This window comes from Pinus tabuliformis, chromosome Q (assembly GCF_031772625.1).
Source record: "Pinus tabuliformis cultivar Carrire ecotype Pingquan chromosome Q, CPIR1, whole genome shotgun sequence".
NCBI lineage: Eukaryota > Viridiplantae > Streptophyta > Pinopsida > Pinales > Pinaceae > Pinus > Pinus tabuliformis.
Window position 1 is genome coordinate 1,218,451,630 of NC_142296.1, and position 21,672 is coordinate 1,218,473,301.

Genomic DNA, 21,672 nt, shown 5'->3' on the forward strand with positions numbered 1-21,672 from the left:
TGACGATGATATTCCTGAAATAAACACCTACTAAACCTTTCTCTAGCCTGCAGTCATTATTCGACATGTTTGAAGACCAATGATGAAGGACTGACAGGACTGTCTAACAGGAGGAGCATGGAATCTTACAGAAGCCTCTCCTGTGACACTTGCCTCTCTGAATTCAACCAGGGATGAGTAAGAGATCATCAATCTCCAAGTGGAATCAAGAACTATCAGAGAGAAGACACTAATCAAATCTCTAAAGCTAACTCACCTCCCTTGTAGACATCTATATATGGATCCCTCATCCCAAAGATCCAAGAGGCTGGAATTTTGTATCTTGTAAGGAAGTGTTGTTGGTTTCTTGGTGCAATATCATAGTGTTGGGTGATCTAAAATTTTCATGAGGTGAAGAAGGGCTTTCTGGCTGAGAGGATGATGCTGGGTCAGAACAATTGGTTGTAATCCTCTTTGCTCTTTCTTGATTATCAATAAAGCTATTCAAGCTTTCCTCCACATTCTTGTATGATTGATGATTTATGCATTTGTGTGGTCAATGTACATCTGATCCTATATTGTTTATGATAATAGATCTATGTTCTTGGATAGTGTTATGCTGCTTTGATTCTACAGGTACTCTTTGAAGCCGGGTAGACAAGGAAGCGAGTGGCAAAGACCTACCAGAAGAGAGAGGAATCAAGCAAGGAACCAAGCGCAAGACAGAGGTTGGTCTCCTTATTCTTCTCTTATCTATTTCTCATAAAGGAAAACGAAAGTAGTTTTTAGTGTGTTTGTTTCTAAGGTAGCTACCAGCCTTAGTGGGACTAGCAGTTCTGTATAGACACTATTCCCGATAACACCTATGTTCCTAGGGTCATTACCTAGAAGGAATCAGATGGAGGTACCAGGGTGGTGGGGCCATGAGGACCCACAACAAATGGCATGAAGAGATGACATAGTTGTTAGTGGGGAAGTTGGAAGACTATCAGTCGATAGGTCAGGTTCTCGAGGGGAGCTCAACTTGGAAACTCGAAGCACAATGAGGGTCTTGGAGACATGACACGTTAGTTGAGTGGATCGTTTCTAGGGGGAAGCCAAGCGTTGGGAATCGGGGCATTGAGAGGACCCGAAGTTGGGAACAACATCTCTCTCTCTCTCTCTCTCTCTCTCTCTCTCTCTCTATATATATATATATATATATATATATATATATATATATATATATATATATCATATTGCAATATATAATGAAGGGAACAAAAGTACACATAAAAATATTTTACCCCATTCCTTGAGGGTAAAATGAAGGGGTCGGCTACATCACAAATATGGTAGAAATTTTGTAATGTAATATAATGTAATTTTTTGTAAACATTTTGACTCGATTAAAATAAATAAAAATAGAAATAAATAAAATAATTGACAAATATAGATCCATCTTAACCATTGATCTAGCATAGCTGAGAGGGATCAAATCTCTTGAAATTTTTTTAAAAAATTTCACTTCTCCAAAGATTGCAACCCTCTAGGTACTTGAGAGATAATGGTTAAGATGAATCTCTCTCTCTCTCTCTCTCTCTCTCTCTCTCTCTCTCTCTCTCTCTCTCTCTCTCTATATATATATATATATATATATATATATATATATATATATATATATATTAAAATGCATTTTTGAATGCATTATTGGATTGAACCTCTTGAAAATCCTTTGAATACATGGAATAAAATATATTGAACATGATGATACCTGAAATGCTATAATAATAACAATTTGATTTTTCAGTTACTCTATATATGTCATATCTCTAGATACATGTAATTACACACGGAATTCGTAAAAAATAATTATTAATTTATTTAACCATTCCATCAAGAATCCATTGGAAAACTAATTTTAACATTCATGAAACCAAAATATATCTAAACTAAACTCACTTCAAGATATGGAATAGTGGAACCAAATCGCCTCATGGGGATAGCCTATTTTCTACACTTCAGAAAGTTTTCTTTCTCTCAACACTTGAGGTAGTCGTTGACCATAACTATAAAATTTATTGCCTGTATTTTTATCAGCTCATTTTTTTGGCATTCCCAGATTTACCCTTCATATTTTATTGTGAGCACTTTTAGGTGGTGAAGTCGAAGATGGATGCCAGAAGATTGTGGTGCAACAATTTTTTTTTTATTGGATGCTGGTAGGGTGTGAAGACTCAAACAATATGTCATTGTTAAATAGCCCATCAATAAACTCTATTCATTGAATGGAAGAATAAAATAAGTAACTGTGCTAATTTTCTTTAATAGTTTGCATAGTTTATGCACATAAAAAGATAAGTTAATAATGTTATTTTCTTGAAAAGAGAATGAACATGAAACTTGCACATAAAAGATAATGAAGGCTCCGCTATTTTAATTGGAAAAGAATGCAGAGAAATTATTTGTGGAAAGCTAGATTGTTGTTTTGGAAATATCCACATAGTTTCTATGCATTACAATTATTGAAAAGAGATATATATTATATGAAGAAAATAATAACAATTGTGATAAATTTCTTGAAAATGAAATAGGTATTTATATGCACAAAACAATAGCTATTAGAATTCTTGAAAAGAGATATGTATTATATGAAAAAAAGAAGAGCTATTATAATTATTTAATAAAAGAAATATGTATTATATGCATGGAAAGAATGACTATGATATTAGGTTTCTTGGAAAAGAAATGTGCATTTGCAAAAACAATAGTTATCGTGTTAGTTTTTCCTAAAGAGAATATGAGTTTATATACATAAAAGATTAGCTATTATGTTAGCATTCTCAGAAAAGAGAAAATATTTATATGCATAGAAGTAATGGCTACTGTGTTAGACTTCTTGAGAAAGAATATGTGTTCATATGCAGAAGAATAATAACTATGGTTTTTTCTTCTTTCCAATACAAGAAATTATAGCTATTATGTTAGTTCACTTTTGCAAAACGAAATGTATTTGCATGCATGAATAATATCTAGTGTATTAGTTTTCTTTTGGAAAATAATATGTATTTGCATGCTAGCATTTGTTGGAAAAGAACATGTAGTTGTATGCATGCATAATAGTTATTGTAATATATTTATTTTTGAAAAACATATGTATTTTCATGTACATAGATAACATCTATTGTGCTAAGTTTCCTTTAAAATATATATGGGTAGTTTTGGTTGTTTATTCTTTTGGAAAATAGGGTGTTATTTTGCAAATAATATAATAGAAGTCATGGTGTTTATGTAGGGTGTAACTACTTACCTTTCTCATGATACATGTGAAAGAGGGATAAGTGAGCATGTCTTGGTAATGTTATGTATTTTACCCTATGCATGTAAATTATGGGTGGTCCAACATGTGCCATAATCATCCATGTGTAAAGATAAACAAACATGTTTTGCTAGTTATTTTATTTTCACTAATTCATGTGCAGTGCTAATAAAGAGTCATGCCTCAATAATTTTTTTATGGATTTTAATTATACACATGAAAATATTCTTTAAGAATAACTAGTAAAAGATTTATTATTTGGATGTTATATTTTTCTAATAGTAGTACTTGTAGGAAATGATTGTAAGTCATCTGAAGGAAAAATTATATTTAATGTTGTGGAAGGAAAATAACTAGTGGTCCATGCAAATTGAAGGAATGTCAACTACGGGATAATGCACTAATGAAAACAACTGGGCCACAAAGATACAATGTTCAAGGATTTGTGGGTAAAGGATACCATGATTAATGTATTAGATTTTAACTAGTTATATTGTATTTAAGATTATATTTCTTTGTAATATTTTATTACTATGGTCAAGGGATGGGCTCTCTTACATTCATTGAGTGAGGGGTGAAAACCCTCATGAGACGTTTAATAAAATTAAACATTTGTTGGTTTTTCCCTACGAGGTGTAATATCCCTAGAACCCTTTGGCATTGATAAAATATAATAATATTTATCTTAATTTACTTTAATCGGTTATGAGCCAATATTTAGATAGCGATTAGTTTAGTTGTAACTATCAATTTGATACACCTTTCTTGTGAAAATTAACTTTCATTGTTAAGTTGGATTCAGGGTGTATGCATGAGAAATATTCTTTCCAATTGGAATTTGGGAAATATGACTTCTAAACTTTTTTAAACTAAGAATGTGAATCATTATGCATCATCCACACCTTTAGTGAGTGATTTGGGTGACCTGGCAGAGGCTTTCACAAGGCCTATAAGAAATCGAATCCGTTCATTTTTTAGTCTCATTGGTTTTGCGTTGGCATAATTTATCTCACAAGCCTGAGTTCCAACTCAAACTAGGTCACAGGTTTGAAGCTCGTGGACATCATTTTATAGGAGAGGAATTGCATAAATGTTACAACATGGGACAAGACATGAGAATATGTGAATGCCCGTATGAGAATTCAAGAGTCAAATTATCAGTTAGAAAATATTGTAAGAAAATATTTTAAGGCCTACAAAGAACTATATTATTACCACTTAATCAAATCGAGTTTGGATGGGGCTCATTGGCTATAATGGCCACCAAGATAAGTAACCATGTTCCTTTAAAAAAATATTACATTTGCATCTTTTGCATGGAATCAATATTATTTTCATGGAAGAGAATATGGGTTCATATGCACAAGGTTAGTTTCTATTTTGTTATTTTCCTTGTAAAAATAGAGTATGTGTTTTCATACACAAGAACTGTAGCTATTACATAGTTTTATTGAAAAATAATGTGTTTACACGCTGAAAGATAAAAATTGAAGGGCTGGGTTCTTTTGGGTAAATATTAATGTTCGCATTAAAGTATAATAACTATGGTCTTGAATTTCTTGAAGATGAATATGTGTTTATTATTTATACATTCCTTGAGGAAGAGATAGGTACTTCATGCAGAAAGGAATGGTTAATTATGATGGGATTTCATATATATATATATATATATATATATATATATATATGCAAGCAGAAAAATAATAGTTAATGCGTTAGGATTATTGAGAAGAATATGTGTTCATATATGCAATCAATCATAGCTATTGTGTTATAAAAGTGTTTAATTGCATGCACCAACAATGATATTAGTTTTTTTTGGAAAGGAGTATTTTTTTACATGCCCAAAGATGATATTTGTTGGGCTAGTTTCTTTCAGAAGAATGATATGCGTTTGCAGGCAGAAGAATAATATCCATTGTGTTAGATTTATTTTTGAGAAGAATATGTATTTTCAGGAATAAAGATAACAACTAAAGTTTTAGTGTGTTATTCATCTTGGGAAATATTTTACTTGTGCGAAGAGATGGTGATAGCGATGGAGGTTCTATAAAATATTACCATGTTATTGTAAGTAGAACTAGATTGTAACTAATTCCCTTTCCGATGATACAAGTGAAGTAGGGATAAGTGAGAATTCTTTAGTAATCTTTATATTATTACCTTATGCATGAGACATATGGATGGACTGACATGTGTCATAATTATACATGTGTAAAGATAATTGGTAGTTATGTAGCTTTAATTAATGAATGTATAGTGTTGTTAAAAGAGAAATGTCTCAATACTTTCTTTCCATTTTATTTCTCCATATGAAAATATGTGTGAAGCGTCACTAGTAAACATTATTTTTTGATTAATATTTTTTCTAATCATGATATCAAGGTTTGCTGACAGTCGTAATGGCAGGGAAGGATGGTGACATATGCAAAGGATAGAAAATGTTTAACATTATGGCAAATAAAGAACTAGTGGTCCATGCAGATTGAAGAATGTTAGTTGCAAGATAATCCACTGATGGGAACAACCAAGCCACAAAGGCATAATGTCCATGGATTTGTGAGTAAATGATATCATGATTAATGTAATAGATTCTACATAGTCATGTGAATTTAAGATGATATTTATAATATTTTATAAAAATGGTCAACGGATGGACTCCCTTAAAACCACTAAGTGATGGATGAACACCATCACAAGATGTTTAATAGAATTAAAAGTTTGTTGGTTTTCCACCATGGGGTTTCAAGGGTATATTAGTTTCCAATGATGTGTTTTCCTTTGTGCCATTCTAATAATGTTGATTCCTTGCATGACATGACATTTAAACTATGAAGTGTGTGATTAACTAACATAGTTAATAGAAACATGAAAATGATGCCAGGTAACATAAAGAAGTTTATGATAGTATTCTACAGCAATGGTTGTTATGTTATGAAACTTATGATTCCATCTCAAAATTTAACTCTATGAATGGTGATGATTTTATCTAATGGTCAGTTAAGGAATTATGGAATAGTGAAGTCATATTATTACATGTTGGTACATATATAAATATTTTCTAATCCTATGAACTTTTACATGATGTTTACTAGTGGATGTTACAAGTGGTATTAGAGAAAAAGGTTGCAACATTGGCACCTTTTGGGAATTAGTAAATAGAGAATAAGTGGAGGTATGATTCTTTTAAATATAAAGCTCATGTATAATTCTAACAAATTACATAAAGATGTATGTGGTATACAACATTTGACATGAGACGCGTGATGCATGTTAATAACCACATTGAAGAATAGTAAGTAATAATGTATTCTTTAAAACTATGCTCATGGACTTTGAATCTTGAAGAGGATAAATAAAAATAAAAAAATTGTTCCATTTATTAACAATTCCGAGCAATCACTAGTGATAGTGTGGATTCTCTACCAACCATTTACATTCATATTATTCTGATAATGATTATAGTGCATTTAAAGAAAATGAATAAAGTTACAATGCACTGCACATAAATCATGAATGCATGTATTGTTCTATGTGATAACAAAAGAATGTAGAAGGTAGGGAATTCCCTTGAATAGGACAATAGTGTTGAAAATTGAACTAGGTTTAGTCTCCATAATGACTTAATTGTATCATGAAATTTTATATTCTTTATAAATAAAGAAAAAGAAAGAAAAACAAATTGTAGTTTATTTTCGAGTATGGCTTTCATACTCAAGTTTGAGGAAAAATCATGTTCTTTATGCTTTTAGGTTTTTATGTATTTTTAGGTATTTCTAGGATAAATAATAATATTGGTCATGTGTCATAATACCACTTGGAATCATCATAATAAAGGAAAATATTTATTTTTTCAAGAAAAAACCATGAATTTCTCCAGGAAAAAGTCAGCCCCAAGTTAAGGACAAGTCAACCTAAACAGGGGGCTATTTGACCCCTCAAGGAGGCTATAAATAGAAGGATATCAAACTCATTTGAGGCACTCGTTGAAGAAATGTTTGATTTGAAATGGAAAAGGAGAAGAAGAGACAGAAGGAAGAACAAAGGAAGGAAGAATCAAAGTTTCTTCAGTTAAATCTCTCTCTGTCCACATGTGCAAAGTTAGGGTTTTTGTGAAGTTGTAGTTGAAGGAAGAAAAAATTACAGGGCTGAAATTCTGGATGAAGTTGTAGTAGGTTGAAGTTTGGAAGCTTTTTGAAGAAGACTTTGCAGAGGGGCTAACTTGATGCTTGGGATAATTTTGGGTTTTGGTCATTGGGTCTTTTCATTATCTTTGTGAATAGACTCTATAACAAGAGAAGAATTTTTTTGGGTTTTCCCCTTGGAAGGGTTTTTCCTTGGCTTGGAGCCTATATCTTGTGTACTTTGTCTTGTTGTGATCTTCATTGTTTTTTTTTTTTTTTCTTGATGAAAAAAATATAATAAATCAATAAAATGCTAACGCACATCACCAGTAATTATTAGGATAATAAAAACTAATATAATCTTTAAGACTCTTAATTTTCCAACATGGGATCGGAGCTACGTTGTGAGAAGGAGACTGAAGATCACAACTTAGTTGGAACTATGACAAGGGTTTTGAGGAAGGGTTTCAAGGTTCTTAGGAATCTCAGTACATCCATAAAGGGTTACATATTAAATATCATCTCGAAGCTAGAAAAGAAAGTAATAGATGGAAGCTTGTTCTTTTCCTTATTCAACACTTTCAAGGAAGAGAATGTTTGGGTTATTGATAATGGTGCATCTAGACATATGACAGGAGAATGCAATCAATTTCATACATTGTTAAAAGGAAAATCATCTCACTCAATTGAACTTGGATACAAGAGGAGTTATCCAATGAAAGGGATTGGATCTACATCATTGGAGCTCGAGTTTGGTTGAAGTATTCACATCAACAAAATTTTATATGTTCCAGGTTTGAAGAAAAACCTACTTCATATTTCTTGTCTAGAGGGTAAGGGTGATATAATTTCTTTTGTTAATGGCAATATTTCAGTTTGGGGTAAGGGCTCTAGTATTGACAATGATAGGGTGATAAGATTCATGAGGGGACATTATATGGACGTTTTACACCTCTATCTCAAGCTCTAGTCCACTTATATGCGAGTCCTTCTAAGCTATGGAATAGAAGGTGCAAACACCTTCATTATAATTATTTTCCATCTCTAATTCAAATGGCCAATGGCATCCCTGAATTGAGTTAAGAGCATGAAGGGACCTGTAAGAGGTGTGCTCTAGGCAACAATGTCAAGAAACCATTTGCAAGATGCAATACCAGATCTAAGGATGTTTTATATCTTATACATTTAGATGTATGTGGACCTATGGCAGTAAAATATATTGGTGGAAATCAATATTATGTAACCATCATTGATGATGTATCAAGGAAAAATTGTTTATATCTCCTCAAGAATAAAGATAAGGTACTTGATATGTTTCAAGAATTTAAGAATGAATGGAGAATATGATCAAGAGAAAGATAAAGACTCTAAGGTATGAAAATGGTGGAGAATACACCTCCAAAGAAATAATAACATTTTGCACGGAAGCAGGGATTAAAAGGGAGCTTATTGTTCCTTATAATCCTTAACAGAATAAAGTGGCTAAAAGAAAGAATAAAAATATTGAAGAATGTGTCAGGCCCATGCTACATGATCAATATCTCCCTTAATTTCTATGGGGATAGGAATTTTTGACATTTGTTTACTTGCAGAATACAAGTCCTCACAAGATTCTCAACAACATGACTCCAAAACAAGAATTTACAAGAAATAATCTAAGCGTGGATCATCCTTTGATATTTCAGTGTCCTGTGTATATACATACACCCAAGGAAAAGAAAAAGAAGTTATATCCTACCAGCGTAAAGGGTATATTTTTTGTGTATAATGCTTCATCTAAGGCATACAAAAATTGTATTAAAGAGGATTGTTGAATTTAAGTAAGAATGGATGTCATTTTTGATGAAAGTATAGCATACAGGAAATCAAATGATGTTTCAGTTGAATCTGATGAAGAAGAGACACCTATATTCAAGGATATCTCAAGGGACAACGATGAGCAATATCCAACATCAACTCAAGAAGACGTTTAAGGTCCTAGTTAGCTTGCACAACAATGATTGTTCCTAAAAATAAAAAAATGCCTTCTTAGTTGAGAACTAATCTATAAGAAGCAGAAGGACATATAAAATCAGGGACCTTGAGGGAAAGTAAAATACCAAAAAGGTATTATGTGTATGCTTCATATATGACAAACCTTATTGAAGAAAAAGATTCCTCCTATGAAGATGCAACTACACATCAAGATTGGAGGAATTTAATGTAGGAGGAGTACTAGTTGATCATGAAGAGCAATCTCTCGGAAATTTTCCCCGGGTTAAGTGAAAAATACATAGTCACCTCAAAATGGATTTACAAGATAAAGCACATTGTATATGGGAACGTTGATAATTACAAAGAAAGATTCTAGGAAGAGGCTTATCATAGAAAGAAGGGATTGATTATGAGGAAACCTTTGTTCCCACAGCCAAACACACAATAATAAGATCACTTGTTTCGATGGCTAGTACTATGGGATGGAATATCCATAAAATGGATGTAAAGACAAATTTCCTGAATGGGAATATTGATGAAGAGATTTACATTGAGAAACATCAAGGATTTCAAATAAATCAGAGGGAAACTCATGTCTGCAGGCCGAGAAAAAATCTATATAGCTTAAAGCAAGCACCTAGAACTTGGTATGCAAGAATGGATGCATACCTATTGGGACCCAGTTTTACCCAAAGTTATGCAGATCCTAACCTATACATCAGGGTGTTGCAAGGTGAACTAGATATCATCCTCTTGTATGTATATGATCCACTAGTTACAAGAGTAGAGCATCAAAATTAGGAATGCAAGAAGTAGTTAGCAACCAAGTTTGATATGAAGGATCTTGGGATTATGCATTATCATTTGGGACTAGGAATTTCGCAGAAGCTACGTGAGATATATCTTGGTGAAGGTAAATATCAGATCAATATTCTTCATAATTTTTTCATTATGAATAGCAAGCCTATGACGACTCCTATGATTACCAATTTAAAGAAGTTGAGTAGTTGAGAGTCTAGTTTGGTGGATTTTACTTGCTACAAACACTTGATCGGATCCTTGATGTATTTGGTAATATAATACCAGGGATTTGTTTTATAGTGAATGTACTCAATGAGTTTTATATGGAGCCAAAACATGATCATTACAACCAAGCATGTCCTAACATATTTGCATGGGACCATACATCATTGCCTGTAGTATAAAAGTAATGTAATTCAACTCATGGGGTGTACAAATCCAAATTGGGGCAATAGGAAGACAAATGGTAGAAACACAATAGGTGGATGTTTCATCTTGGGATTTTCCATGGTCTTATAGATGAGCATAAAGTAAGATATAGTTTCTTTGAGTAGTGCTAAAGCTAAATATGTTGTTTCAAGTGAAGTATGTTGGGAAGTTCTTTGGCTCACAAAGTTATTATGGAATTTATTTGAAGAACTACTCATCACTACATGTATACATTTTGATGATGAAAATTTTATTATATTGACAAAAGAACCAATATTTCATGTTATGATGAAGCATATAAACAAAAAATATTGCTACATTAAAAGCTCATTACGAGATGGTGTCATAGAGCTACAAATATACCTACTAATGAATAGGTAGAAGATATTCTAACTAAAGAATTACCAAACAAAAAGCTTGAGTATTTGAGAGACAAGCTTGGTTTGGTAGATATCTCTCCCCTAATTGAGAGGGGCTGATGTTGGACAGTTCTTTTCTTTGTGGCTCAAGAACTAGAATAGGAATAACAATTGTAAGTCTTAGTGAAGACAATAAATAAAGAATGGAGCTTGGAGGATTGGATAAGCATCTGAGATTGGAACTTCTTATGGATCATAGAATCCAGGGAAAAAGAAGTTATTGACCGATTCTCTTTTAGGATGAGGTAGGGAATCCAAGATAAGAGTATTTGAAGAGGATCAATATTCTTTTAGGATTCAGGATTAGAAATACAAGATAAGAATATTCCTAAAAGGACATACACAATGAACATATGAATGGGTTATGTGCCCTAGAGGTAGTTTAACAGCTCAAGTAAAGCCTCCCTTCATAACGCTCTCGAATAAGGATGGGCTTGTCTAGTTAAGGCCTTCAAGGATAGTGTTACTTGTAATAAATATGTTTGACAATGATGGAGTATCAATCCAACTCTTCTTATGAGAATGTATCAATATTGATATTCCTTGCACCATGTAATGGGATTATGAATACCTCCCTAGTTAAGAGGGAGCGTTGAAAATTGTAACTAGGTTTAGTCTTCATAACGATCTAATTTTAATCATGACATTGTATATTATTTATAAATAAATATAAATAAATTATATTTTATTTTGGAGTGTGGGCTTCATACTCGATTTTTATTCAAAATCATGTTCTTCATGCTTTTTAGGTTTTCTATGTATTTTTGGGATAAAGAATAATATTTGTCTTGGCATAGTCCCATTTGGAATCATTTTAATAAACGAGAATATTTATTTTATCAAGAAGAATCCATCTATTTCTCGAAGACCAAGTTGACTCCAAGTTAAGGACAAGTCAAACTAAAGGGAGGGTTATTCAACCCCTCAAGGAGGCTATAAATACAAGGAGCTCGACCTCATTTGAGACACTCATCCAAGACAAGTTCAATCTACAATAGAAAAGGAGAAGAAGGGACAAAAGGATGAAGAAATGAAGGAAGAATAAAATTTTCTTGGGATATCTATCCACACGTGTGAATTTATGTTTTCTGTTAAGTTGTAGTTACAGGAGGCCAAAATTGCAGAGCTAAAAATCTGAGTAGTTGTAGGGCCAAAATTCTAGACAAAGTTGTAGTAGGTCAAATTTTGGAAGATGATTTGAAGAAGACTTTGTAGAGGGGTTGAATTGGTGCTTGGGAGAATTTTGGGTGTTTCTCTTTGGTTCATGTAAGTCTCATTTTGAACAATTTCTATCAGAAGAGAAGCATTTTTCTAAGTTTTCCCCTGACTTGGACCATATCTCTTATGTACTTTGTCTTGTTGTGATCTTCATTTTTTTGGTAATTGGTTGATGAACAAGATATAATAAATTAATAAAATGCCAACACACATCACAATTAATTATTAGGATAATGAAAATATATATAATGTCTAAGTCTCCTGATTTTCCAACGAATAGGATGTTGTAAAGGACATTGAAAGAACCCCTTTGGATGTTAAATATAAACAATGAGTTACTTGGTAGGACTTGAATGTAATGGTTAATTGACTATTGAGTCTTGTCATGGATTTTGATTGAATTTAATATGGTTGATAGCATTGATTATTTTTGCATGACTAACTAGTAAAACTTATATGCATGAATCATTTTTAATTCAAGGTTATTACAAGTTGTAAACAAAGTGATTGTGGAAGTTTACTTTATGTTGTTGGTCTATTGGTTACAATAAACCGTTGAATTGAGATTGATTGGATTACTACCATAATGAAAAATCATTTTTTTATATGATTAAAACTTATATAGGCTTTGATTCATATGTAAGAAATTGCAGTAATTGTGAAAATGGATACTTGTTTAACAATGCATACATATGACCGCAAGTTCTTGAATTATACAAAGTACTTAGAACATGATACGATAGTGTATTTAAAGAGATTTATTTACTGGAAATGCATTTTTCTGTCAGTGATTGAATCTTTTTATATGAACATGCATAAATAATAATTGGCAGGATGAGAGCAACCAAGATTATTTGATAATATTATAATATACTGAAATCCATGAAATAGAATTATGTATGTTATACTAGCTTAATGATAGAGCTAGTGGTAATCAAATGTCGTTGATTAGATTGTTTCTTCAAACTTCATAACTCTACAATTGATTATTCAATGATGATGTTATCTAGTATGCATCCTACATCTAAAAAATATGTCAATTTCTTCCTTTAGAAATTCACCTAGTGTGTGTGAATACCATGCTGACATTACATTAAATTTTATCAATTAAGTCTATTCTGATGTGGACATGTGGTGTCTTCGTAGGCATCACTAAACAAAAATATAGATGGTATTTTCAACCTATTGGCATTACTGATTTGTTTTATCAAGAAAAGTTTGTGTGATTGAATTGAATTTGGCAATGATGCATAATGGTTGTTGATTAGATACATATGCATAAATGAAGTGTCATTTTGCATGAATTAGTGACTGTGGTATTTTTAAAGGTTCTATTCCCTTAACTGTTGTTGTAAAACAACTTCATGGAAACTTTGTTCTAAATTTCCTTGGATATAGAATTTGGAAGATTTATCCTTATTTGCTATAATGCATGAAAATTCTTTATGAAAAAACATCAGGACAATTACCTTTCTATTTTGTTAAAACATTAAAAACATTGATGCATGTGAAAGTGAAATGCATCTTGAATGTATCTAATAAAATGATTTTTTCGTAACAATATTTTGTAGAAGGTATGGATTTATCAAAATAATATGTAACTAATGTTACACATGTTATTAAGAAGATTTATCTTAATGGCAACATAGTGATAGTCCAGTAATATGGGACATCAAACTCTGTGAAAGGTAAATTATTGCAATGTGATTTGCAACTACAAATGAGAAGGTATAATGCTATGATATTCAAGATATCGTAATTCTTTATAAATTTCATGATGGCTATTAAGTGGAAAATTTGAAATGAGTACCATCTATATGATATGAGATATCACTTACGAATTGTTGTCAAATTTACTTTCACAGATTATGGGACCCATGTTGACGGTCAAGTATGAATACATGATGTACATAAAAACTCTTTTTGATTTATTGATAATGTGTATATGGTAAATTATGTAAATTATGGTGGGAAAAGGTGTGTTGACGGTGTTGGAATCGCCAACATTCAGGGGGATCTCCTCGATATGAAGCACCAACTAGACCTCACATCCTTTGGAGTAGGAGTCCCAACAGTGGGTGGTAATGTAAGGCCTTGACAGTGGAGATGAAAAGAAGAAAGTATGCTAATTTTGGGTGAGAGAAAGTATGTGACCCTATGGGGAGTCAAGTGCGATGCATGAAGGTTCCAAACACACAAAGGGAAAAGGAAGTGCACCCCTTGGAAGCTTGTAATAGTGCACAACTTAAAAGCAACACACCATCAAAATGACATCACAACTAAAATGCAGAATAGTCCACCAATTAAAGTGATGAGATAATCCAACAACACACATTCAACAAGATTCATACAAATTAAAACAAAATAGTTCATAAGCATATGCATAAGTTAAATAACATACATTTTCAATACAACAAGAATAGTCCTACTATATTAATAGCATATGCATGAAAGCATGTTGGCTATGATTTTATTATTATAAGTGAAAGTTCCATCCATACATACACCATTGATGGACACTAGCCCCAATGGTGAAACATTACAATCAAGACATCTACTCCTCCAAATAAGTATACTTGCTCTACACTATGGAGAAGCCAAGGATCTTCACAATCGCCCAAGATCTTTCTAAGCCTAATCCTAGCTGAACATTTGGCTACCAAAATGTTGTTCTATTGATTATTAGGTTCTATTTATTACAAGAGGGGATGACTCTTCAACTCCCCTTTGTGAATTTTAAACTACCCTCATGACTCTTGAACTTCTTCAAAAAATGACACATTACATTACATGGTGAATTTTCGTATTCCAATATTGACAGTTGGAATTTCACTTACAACATAATTACAAATAACATTACATTATAAGAGAGTATTTTGGAAATAATCACATCAATGAGTATTTTTTTGACGTGTTTCGAACAAACCAGTGTGGTTCATCGTTAGGACAAGATGAAAACTCATATCATGGTAATAGCCTAAACAGATGGATAGATCGTTCCAACAACGACAAGGTAACGGATATAAAATTAGCTAATTTTGACTAGGGCGAGGAGGAATGATTAAAATAATAAGGTTAAATTTATAACCATAAAAATTAATATTATTTTTTAAATATAAATAAAATAATGTTTTTGATGATGATGATGATGGTGGTTAACGTCCACTGAGACCAAATTGGTCTATCGGACCTACAATTTAATTTTTACTTGTCTGGCTCCTCGTCTTTCTTGGCGAGATTGGTGTTGTAGCTTTCTTTTTTTTCTCTACGGTCTTCCAACTTCCTTTATCTTGCATCTCCTTCATCTCTTCTGGTTCTTGGAACATTGGTGTCTTAGCTTCGCGATCTATTGTGTTCGTTCTTTTGAAGATAGTCGGAGAAGAAGTTTGGTCTGGGAGATCTGCTTTGCTGTTAAATGAAGATTTATTTTCTGAGTTATTCGAATCCTCATAACTGTTGATTTGCTGGGGCGGGATTTCTTCTTGCTTGTCTTGAGAGTTGTTTATTTCTTCCCTGCTTTCTTGTGACTCAGAGTTTTCTCTAGAATATTCTTCTTTGATGACAGTGTAGTGTTCTTTTTGTGCTCCTTCCCACCATGTAGATCTGTGGTGGTTTTTTCTAGCAAAATTTTTCTCAGAGGCTTTTGGGCAATTTTTGGCTAGATGCCCTGTCTCAAAGCAACATCGACATCTGAAGAGGACACTTTCATAATCAAGTTTCTGGTTCTACACATAGTCTTTACTTGTTAGGTTTATTTCAGCTGGGAATCCGGCGCTGAAGTCCATTTCCACACAGATGCGTGCATAGGTGGTTCTGGCATATTCCTCTGTTTCTGGGCACCTGCAGTAAAATTTCCCAATTGCATTTCCGATGGCTTTTAGTGAGGAGAGATTCCAGAGATGCAAGGGTAGGCTTGGCAATCTCACCCAAACTGGTGCTGAGGTTATCACTGCTGTAGAAGGATCGAATGATGGGTCCCATGGCTTCATGAATAGGCCTGATTTTTCCCAAAACCAAGGGCCGGAATCTAGAATACATTGTCTGCTTTCAGGATTTTCAAAATCTACTATAAAGAAACCCCTAGCACAAGGGTAGATATTAATTTCATCAGAAATGACAGACTTCCATACCTCTAAAATCCAATTGTGGAGTGCTATCAGCCGCGGCCAAAAACCATTGAACCGGCAAATTAGGGCACTTTCGGAAAACTTCAAAGCTTCATCGATCGAGGCCTGGACCACTTGGATAGTGGGAGCTGGGGCTTCACTGACGATATGGGCAGGAGATTGCCCTCCAGAGGCGGGTGAGCCACCAGTGATTTTTGCGAATCTCGGAGCCATATTTTACTTGCCCGTAGAACCCAGCCTTAGAGAAGATAAGATCTAGATCTAGATCTAGATCTAAATCTGGCCGCAAAAAATGAGTAGCCTAGATCTAGATCTAACCATAAAAAATTAGATCTAAGTATATATATATATATATATACTTATAGATCTTTTTAATAATAGGTTAAATATTAGAAATGGGTGTGAAAACAAAATATAATTTTAGTAATTTAAAAAAAAAAAAAAAAAACTAAGAGAAGAGAAATCTACTTAGAATCCCATATTAATTATGGACTTGACAAAGAAATAAAATGTTCTTACGAAAAGAAAGAGGTGAAATTATAAATATAACAATATATATACATATTCATATATATCATATATCTATATATATATATATATATATATATATATATATATATATATATATATATCTATATATATATATATATATATATATATATATATATATATATATATATATATATATATATATATATATATATATATATATGTTGATGGTGTTGAACCTACCAACATGTTAGGGGATCTCTCCACTAAGAAGTCCCAACTAGACCTCAGACTATTTGGTGTAGGAGTCCCAGCAGTGGGTTAGTACAATATCTCCTTGACCACAGTTGCGCGCAGAGGTGAGCAAGATGTCCTTGTTTGTAGCAAGGGTGTGACATATGCAGCAAGTCAAGGAAGGTGCATGAATGGCTCTAACACATGGAACGTGCGTATGAGTGTGCCCCTTAGAAACCTGTGGTAGCATGTAGCTTGAAAGGGAACACAAGAAAAACAAAACATCACACGCTGGAAGGAAAGTTAGTCAATGATCCAAAGTGATGGTTAAACCATCAACACATCTCAATAAGATTCATACAAACATATAAAGAAAAGTCCATACATACATGCATAAACAACAACTACATATATCATTAGAGTGACCGAGATAGTTGAAATACAATAATAACATATGCATGAAATGTGTTGGATCTGTTATATTAATAAAGTGAAAGATCCAATCACACATACAACTATGACCAATCACTAATCCGGATAGTGGAACGTTATAGTCACTGTCACTTGCTCCTCCAAAGAGATATACTAGCTTTGCATTGTGTAGAAGCCAAGGCTCACTACAATACACTCCAATCTTTCTCTAAGATACACCTTTAGGGAGCTTGGCTCCCAAAAGCATGTACAATGAGTTATGAGGTTCTATAAATAGAAAAGGGTGGGGTGACCCTTGACATTTTGCTTTTTGATGCTTCACCTACCCTCATGCCTCTTCAACCACTACATGACCGTTACACTCTACTATCGACACTTGGTCTTTCACTTTTACAAGATGTTACATTGCAATCTACACATGTACCCATGTGAGACAAAATAGTTTTGAGTAAGCCATGTGTTGGGCCGTGCAATAGGTATAAATTTACCGTTGATTATGTTATCTTTTTCCCCCTTTTTATGCATTTTGTGCCATGACGTAATAAGGTTTTAATAAGATTTTGATAGAAAATGAATGAAACTACTTTTGATGTGATTTTACTAACAAAACTAACTTTCATTGTTTATTATGCAGAAATTCATGAAGGGAACAACTGTTGTTCAAAAGATTGAACAAAAAAGGCTAAACAGAGGAAATAGCACACGTCTTGTGGGATCAAATCAAGAAGCAAATCAGGAGGATCAGTGCAAGACAGAAAGATTGTCTAATAATAGCATTTAGTTGTGAATTCCTCAAGATCTCTTGATCCTAAGGAATCGCATTTATCTCTTTTCCTCTTTGGCTATAAGAAGGGAAAGACGCATAGAATAAGGGAGAACTTTTTGCCTTTTTACTTCAGTTGTAATTTTAATATACAGAGTGTTATTCTGAAAGACATTGTGCTGTAATGACATTTGGATTTGATGAATAATATATAATCCGCATTGTTATTCATTTGAGAGATTCTGAAGTAATCAAGCAGTATTCACTGGCAGCTTGGGCCCGGTCACTAGTGGATTTCACTGTTGTTCCCTATTTTTATAGTTTACCTTTCTGTAGTTTAATTACTCTGTTTTATAGTTTTATGATTGATTTACTTTCACTAGTTTTGAGTTTGTATGTTCATTTCATTGGTCCTTATTCGTGTTGATTATTTCATTTATTTAATATCGTGGATTGAGTTGATTAGGAATCATTTCTTTTTAATTTAATGTTAGAGTTTTATTGATTAGATCAGATGTATTCCTTTTATGTAGAAGCCTAGATTCAGCTGAAAGAGCTCTATTATCACTACGGTGCACTCGGTTGATGTAATTTCACTTAGAACTTTCGATTAAGATTGGATTTTGATCTCGCTTAAGATTGAGTTTTGATGTTTGAATGAGTTAATTTCCTTGAAGTTACAAATTGGCAGTTTAGGGTTTGATTCGTTTACTCTTGTATTGAAATCAATAAGTTATTTTAAAGCATTACTATCTGTAGATTCAATGATTTACATCACTTGCACATATTGTGTACACTCTTGAAACAAAAAGACTTACCCAGGTTGATAATTAATGTGAGGCATTTAAGAGTTCTAAAAGACACCTTATTTGCGCACAACATTTTGGCGTCGCTGTTATAGCTCCAAATCTCACTCTTATGGTTTGTGATGCTGTACTCATGGCCTAGGGCAACCCCTCCTTCCAAACCTGGTCCTAAAATTTAAAAAACGGTGTTTTATCCCTTATACGCGACATTGCCCTGAGTTAAACGCGTGTATACGCGGGTATGTGTATAGCCAACCCGCGTGTATGCATTAAAACACTTTAAAAAAATATAAAACTCCTTATTTTTGGGCGAAGATCGTGGGTTTTACCTGCTGATCACCTGTTAGTGCCCATGGCCCAACTGTTCCCAACCAACTCCTAACTAAAAAACTACTTTGGGAGTGGTATAAAAAGACCTCAAAGGGAAGGCCTAAAGGAGGAGAGAAGAGAGAGAAAGGTTATTATGCTGAGATTTTTCCCTTGACCAGGTCTGAAGTCCCTTGTGCCTTCTGCACTTCCCCCATTTTGTACAGGAAACCTTTGTTTCCTTGTGTGTTGATGTTCATCCACCATTTATGACATCATGGAGAGAGTCATGGAAGGAGTTTGTTAAAGGCTTGAGGCTGGAATGGATCCGGAAGGAAGCTTTGCTTGGAGCCTGCTGAAGGTGACTCAGGTGAAAATATTCCTTTTTATGTACTTTATTTGTCTATAATAAAAGAAACACACGTCATGGTTCCCGAAATGAATCTTCTTTATGTTAATGATATTCATGTTTAGAATTCATATGTGAATGGTTGTTTGGATTTCATAACTAACTACCTTTCTTTATAACATGAAGATGGTTTCTTTATAAGTTTTTGTCCATGTACTGCCGTGTTCTTTGAATTGGTTGTTTTGCAGGAGAAAAGAGAAGAAGGGAACTCCAAGAAGGGTTTGGACCCTAAGGGCCTTCTCAAACGTAGGACCAAAGGTACGTACCCTTATCATAGAATTTTCTTACAATAGCATAATGGCTGTATGAATGCATGTTTCTTTGAATAGATAACTTTCAGTCTGCTAGGGTTTCAACCCAAAAAGCCCTAGGGGAACTTTTCCCTCTACCAGAATTGGCGACTCCACTGGGGACAACACTCTTGTTGTTCCTAGTTTGGGTGTTTTTCAAGCCAATCAGGGCTCAGCTACCTTGTCTACTTGCTGTTACTGTCTGGTCTGTTCTTGAACTTTAAGCTTTGCCAGTTTCTTCAGTTTGTTTTTTAATTTTTCTTGAAGCTTTTCATATACGATGTTTTTCTTAGTTACAGAAGCGTATATACGCTTGTTTCTTTGAGTAAACCCACGTATACGCAGGTTTCCTCAGATACAGTCACGTATACACGCAATCTGTACATCAGTACAGTCGCATATATATTGCAATTTTCAAGATTTATAAATCTTTTTGTCTCTGGAGGTTTGTCTGGTGGTTTGATTCAGTCTGAAATAGTCATTGTCCAGTATCATTTATTTTTTTTACAGCGAGCATATTGTTCTGAATTCTCTCTGATTATAAGGAGTATTGGTCTTGTTTTTTGTTGATTGCAAGCGTCATCGTTTTTTGCTAAAGCACACAAGATTTCTTGCTAGGAATCTTGGCTGCTCTGATTCATCAGAGTATGGAGATTAATCACAATCTTTGTGTTAATCTTGCTTTTGGTGACTTTTTGTTTGCTTAACAAAATCGCTTTTTGGGACCATCGACTTCTTTGTTTCATGAAAGTTGTTGTTTGACACTTTCTTGGAATTTGTCTTTTTGATCTTTTTGGTTTTCATTGCTGCTTTTGATTGTTAAGAGCGATTTCAAACACATTTATTTTTGTTGGGTTTTCATCCATTGAGTGGTGTCGATTCGCAAAACTATTTAATTGCCTATTCTTCAATCACAAGTTTCAGTGTTGTTGAGAGCATTTTTTGAAAAGAAATTTTTGCTTGTTACTTTTGAAGAAAATCTCTTGAAAATCTTAGTTCTGCTTTCTTGAACTTGCTTTTCATTTGGTTTCCTTTTATTGAGTGAAAGTGCTTTATGTTTGTCTTAGAACTTGTTTTTAGTGTTTAGACTAAATGAATGGTAGCATCTCATATTCCATCTAGACATTGTAAGTGGCAAGATAAAGTTTGATAAGCAAGCAACTTTCATTTTTGATTTTTAGAGTAGTTTTCAATCTTGCATCTGCATATATTTGTTGCATTAGGATAGATTTGCATCCCCTTTTAGGCATACATAGCTTTGTTAGCTTTTGTGAGTGGGAAGTGTGAATTAACGAAAAGAAAAGAAAATTTGTTTTATTAGAAGTACCTCTGAACCCTATAGAAATTGCTCTTCATCGAAAAACGAAAAAGTGCATGTGCATGTAGTTAAGTTTTTATTAATTTCTTTTGCGTCAAAAAACACCACTAGTTTCACTTCCGTTACCTTGTGACTTAAAGAACAGCCCAATTTAAAATCAAGCGCTAACTAAAATTCACTAGAACTTTTTGTTTTAGTCAGTTACACCAACAAGATTAGGATTTTAGGGCCTTGGATTAGGTGAGTGGAGAGTGTT